This window comes from Tyto alba, unplaced genomic scaffold (genome assembly GCF_018691265.1).
Source record: "Tyto alba isolate M040663 unplaced genomic scaffold, T.alba_DEE_v4.0 Super-Scaffold_40, whole genome shotgun sequence".
Classification (NCBI taxonomy): Eukaryota; Metazoa; Chordata; class Aves; order Strigiformes; family Tytonidae; genus Tyto; species Tyto alba.
The window spans coordinates 8960237-8966236 of NW_024881316.1; positions in this window are offsets into that span (position 1 = coordinate 8960237).

Here is a 6000-nt window from a genome sequence, read left to right on the forward strand (position 1 = left end):
ACAAACACCCAGGTCAGTGGAAAGAAGGAGAAGGATGTGGGGGAGGCGAGACTGAGCAGAGACCCCTGTGTCCTGTGGTGAGATGGCAGGGCTGCCCACTCTGCCACCCATGGAGGTCTTTGGTGGAGCAGAGGCTGACTTGAAGCCTGAGGAGGAGCCCACACCAGGACAGGTTGTGCTTAAAGGAGGCCGGGGCTCTGAGGGGAGAAGACGACCCCGCTGTTGTGGTTCGGCGCTCTGAGAACTGCAACATGCAGGGGTGAACAACGCTGGAGGAGCACGGGAACAGCTGAATCCTGTGGGGAGGCCTTACTGTGGAGAAGGTTCATGGAGAACTGTCTCCAGTGAGAGGAGAGCCACGTGGAGCAGGGGAAGAATGTGTGGTGTTCCCCCCACCTCTCTAGAAGGAAGGAGCAGTGAGATGACTGTAAACCCCGTCCCCTGCCCCCTGTGCCACTGGGGGAGGAGGTAGAGAGATGGAGAGAAGAGCTGAGACTAGGAAGAAGGGTGGGGATTGGTGTTTTTTGGATGTGGTGGCACTTCTCACTGTCCCACCTTGTCTGTTAAGTGTTGGTTTTGTTAGTGTTTGAATTAATGTTCTTCCCCTAAGGAATTTGTCTTTTGTCCTTGACCTTAATGGGTGAGCCACCCCTCCTTATCCTTATCTGGATTCTGGAGTCTTACACTTTATTTTCTCCTTCTCAGCTCTGCAGGGGAAGGGGTAAATGAGTGGCTGCGTGGTGCTCAGTTGCCCTCTGGTCTCAAACCACAATCCCTATGATGAATCTTTCTGGTTTCAATCTCTCTAAGCTAATATATATCGGCTGTTTACAATACAGAGAATACATAGATCCACCTTACTAGACAATCTGTAGTCTCATCTGGAGCCCATACCCTGAAAATTAGGGTATTAGTTCCTAGAAGTTGTGAAGAAATATTTGTAATACATGTGGTTGAGGACAGAAATAATTCTGGGTCTCTCACTTACTTGGGAAGTACTAGCCACTTGTACAAAACCTAAGTGGTGATGCAATCAACAGCCCCGTATTAATGGCGAAAGTGAATAGCAAGGCAGCACAGTTTTGTCAGCATGTAAGTGCCATAAACACTACTTCGCAAATTTCACAAGGGACCACCAATAACTGCTGCCACTGACTTCAGAAGTAAATTGGAAAAAGTACTTAAACTGCATACAGAACCAGGAGGTATGCCTGGAAAATGTTTGGTGAACTGTTGCCCCTTTGCGCAGATATGCTGAGGAGATGGTAGACCCAGAGATGAGCAGGATCCCAAATTCTTCAGAACTTTCAAGAGTCAGATGTTTACAGATGCTCACAGAAGTATAGTTTTATGACATGAGGGTTTTTCTTTATGTTGAAAGAAGTTGTTCTATGGAATTCCTCTTTAATAAGCGACTTTTAAAACTGCCTCCTCCAGCCCAAACGCAGAAAAACATACCAAGCAATGTGGAGTGAAATGTATTTTGACAGTGCAGGATCAACTACTGCTTAATTATTTATAACCAGTTATGTAGTATTCATGGCAGGTTTCCAAATTACAATTGCAATTAAAATTATGGCATTATGTTAAAGACCTCCTTTAGTTTTGTTTTTTAGTTGGTTGGTTGGTTGTTTCTTTTCCCTCTGGTCATGAAGTCTGCTCGTAGATTAATTTTCACCTGTAAAATGAAAACTTATCATAGATGAGTGATCAAATCATAGATTTTCCGTTAAAGATTTTGATTTTATGAGGACTATAGAAATATGAAGTCTGTAATTACTTTAAATCTGTAGACAAATAAATAAAGAGTACAAAATTTGATCTATTATGAAAGTCAACCACCATGCTACATCTTGAAATTTGATGAAAAGTGTATTCCTCTTTCACTCCCTCCAGTAGCTTTATGATTGAGTCTGAATAGAGATAGCTGAATATACAGTTGCTCGGAGGTCAAGAGAGTTCAGGGATGATAGTTCATATAAATTATATGGATTACACTACTACACTGCAAGGATCAGTGCATTCTTAGGAAATTCTCATTGCTTAAGTTTTGCACTTTCACTACAGATACTGTATTGACAATGATATATAGGACTTTGGTTAGAGCTTATCTCCCTTAATATGATCATTCTGATAACTTCTATTTCATTTTGACAGCCATCATACAATACAAGGCTAGTGAACCTGATCTTCATTATTTCTTCTCTCATTTTCCTTTGTGCTCCTCTTTAAACTCTAGATGGCTGATCATTCCATTCATTTCAAGGTACCACGTAGTGAAAGGAGCCGGAAACATCACACACAGAAAACTGCTTCAAATATGCAATCCTAATATTCCGAAAACATCTGCATATTTATTTTGTAGAAAACTATGTAATCCCTGAGTCAGCATTTATACTGTTTAAATCTTTGAACAACAGGTAAAATAAAGTTGTCACGCATTATGTCCTGATACTAAATGCTGTTAATGTACTGAACTACCATCAAATTCAGTGGGTTTTCTGTGAAAGAGGGCATGGTTAAACCTTTTATTATCTTTGATATATAAATATGTGAAAGTATTTACATACATTATAAGAAAGTTATGTACTTTGATACTGGTAATAAACATATATTTAGAACTTACACTTCATTAATGAACAGCCAATTCAAAGGCTCTGGTTGTTCTGCTCTTTTCCCTTCCCCCCCCTTTTTTGTTTTTTCTTTTCCTCTTTTCCTCCTTCCCTCTGTTTGTCCTATTTAAGGAAATAATAGAAAAGAGTAGCTATACAGAACCAAAAAGTTGCACATCAAAAAAGAACAGAGAATCTCTGTTAGATATTTTCATTCTAGCATTGAATAAAAAAAAAAAAAAAAAAAAAAAAGGAAAGGAATAAGAAAGAGAAGAAATAAACCTCACTATGCTAACTTTTTTAAACTGTTTCAATACATTCCAAAAGCATTGCTCAGGCACATTTAAATCTCTTGATAATAATAGATGTGATTCTTCAACTATATCAATAGGTAATCACTTTTTATGTTTATCCTCCATTTATACCACATCTTAACATAGTTCCAGAAGGATGAGATGTTAATAGTAAGAATATAAATTACACGACTGAGAAGAAAGTTTCAAGGACAATCAATTTTCATGGTTCAAAGAAACATTCTTTGACCAGATAGCTCTATGACTGAATAACTTTTTTTTTTTTTTTTTGTAGCAGTGAATGGCTAGGTGAGTAGGGTGGATTTTAGGCTATATTTTCCTCCAAAGGATATATGTTTGGGCCTGTTTGAGCACTAGTTCCTACACTGGACTGTGGTTACAACGTTAAATATTTAATACACTTTGGGGTGAAAAATCCTGATTAGATTAAGTCAGCATGATTGCCACTGATGCCATCAAAGTCAATATATTATTTCTTCAATGTATTTCTTTATAAAATAAATGGGTTTATAACTATTATGTTATGTTAGTTATTTCTGAATTAATTAATGTTGATGCAATCCAACTTTCATAGCATAGAATAATATAATTCCTAATTTGTGTTTTTCTTGGAATACCATATTAAAATATTTTACTAGGTTGTGGTATTGTAATGAAGTTTATTTTTACATCTCTCCTAATTAAAAAAAAAAAAAAAAAAAAAAAAAAAACAACATGTGAAGAGCCCACAGAATCCTGAGATTGTATTTAGGCTTTTCTGCAATACACGAACATACATATCCTTGCTGGACAGTTGCTTTTACATTCACACAAGAAGTTTGACCCTGTCCTGCCAGTGCCAGAAGAAGGTAATCTCAGCTTGCTGCTTCAATCACAATGTCCTTGAGATTGCTTTCCAAGATTGTCATGGGACAATGTGGATACTGAAGATCTGTTTTCAGTTTTACAAATTATTTTATACTGCTTTTACAAAACCAGAAGTGTTCCATTCAGACCAATGATAAACAAGAAGTAGGAGGTAGGCATGTATCTTGTGGCTGTTGTTTTAGGAACACAATATTTCTAAGAAATGACTGTGCATGTGCCTGCATTCCTCTGCCATGAGCACGGAACAGAGATGACTGGGCATGCTCAGCTCAGGCAGCAAGGGCACTAGCAATCACAGCCAGTTTTTACTACAGTAGTTATACGTTTGAGTATTTGGTGGCTTGTCAGTACAAAGTAAGAATCACAGAAAAGTAAAGTAGGTCTGGAAAGACCTCTATAGACAGAACAATTCTACATCTGTCACTCCTTATGGATGTTTCTAAAGAATCCAGGGATGGCTACTCCACAAGCTCCTGAGATAATCCATTTCATGCTGTCACTACCCTTACCTTCAGTAAACACTTGCTAGTCTAAATCATTCTTTCTGCAGTTACACTTAGATGTTTTGTTTTTTTTTTTTTTTTTTTTTACCCTGCATTTGTGCCTAATGAACGTAATCATGCTTTTTCTTCATCCTATCATTTTGAATTCTAATCTTATCCTCCAGCCTGCCTGATACGCTTCTCATCATGTTGTTCAAAAATTTAAGAGGTATACTTTTTATTGCATTATCCAAGTTACTAGAGTGGATAAATAGATTATTAAACACTAAATATCTCTTGTAAATAATGACTTGAATGAATTGTGTCTGGAGCTCAGTAGAAAGGGTGTGTTTTGGGAAGCTCAGTGTATGAGATCACATATGGGAGGAGAAAAACAATCTGAAGAGTCATGCCCTTCTGGCCTTCTCTTTGTATTTGCCAAACATGGAGTTCTTACCTCATTTATTGACTGATCAAAGCATACATGTGCAAAGTATGCATTCCCTAGCTCAAGTTTCACCCTTCCCATATACCACCTACATGCATGCATTTCATGTACTGTTTAGATTAATTATCATAGTTGTTGAGTGTAGACAAAAACATGTTTGGGGAAAACCAAAGGGATCTAGGATCTGGCAGAGCAGTTCCCAGAAGAAAACTACAGTCTTAGTTTACTGACTTGTCAATGGCCTTTGACTCAGGAGTTCTTCACAAATGACTCAGACATAGATGCTTGAATTTCTAACTCCTTCTACTGTAGAGACATGGTCTACACAGTTCAAAAAGTCATGATTTACCTGGGAGCTGGTAGACACTTTCCTCCCACAAATCTCATTCAGTGTAAAATTGTTAAATGTGGTGTGATGCACAGGAAAGTCAAATTAGATCCTAAGTCTGCAATTTTGTAGACTTGCATTTATTAAACTTCTTATATGGTTCACATCCTAGGCTATAGCTTTGTATTGCTGTTTAGAAATTTTGCCAGAAAAAAGGTTTTGCAATGAAGCATATTCTCCCTGAATATTCGTGGCATGTCATTAATACTTCAGATATCTTTTTTTTCCTGGAATCCAGTTATATTACATGAAGAGCTACCCCAGAAGGATTTTACCTCTTGCTGCCAGTAGATTTATTCAATGAGACAGTGGCCTCAGCACAGCGTGTAGCAGGTTGGTGTTAAAGTGGAAGGATGAAGATACAAGGTCTTCTTAAATGTCACCGCAAGTCTATGGGTCAGTCAAGTCAGGGCAAACCCTCAAACTTCCTTCTCACCTGTAGGAGTGGAATCAACTTAATTCCCTGAACTTTCTGTAACAGGGGAGCCAGACAGTATGTCCCAAAGTTTTGAAGATGTATATGCAGTCTTGTAGAAAGTGAAGTTAACTGAGAAGTTGAGATATGAATGAAGTCTTGATATGAAGCTAACATGACTCATGAATGTCAGGGACATTGCATATGTAAAATAATAATTAGCTCCTTTAAACATGCATACACTAAAAGAATAACTGTCATTGTTACAATATATATTATGGAGATATTTTCTGCTAAGAATGATCTAGGAGTTCTTTAAAAAATATTTTATAAAATTCTATTTTAATCATTCATTTTGGTAGTTTAGATTGTGCATGTTTCCTTCATACTGATTTGAGTCATAGACTGACCTTTCAAAATAGTTAGGGTTTTTGAGTTGTACATAAATTATAGAGGTAAGGATTTTCTTTTTTT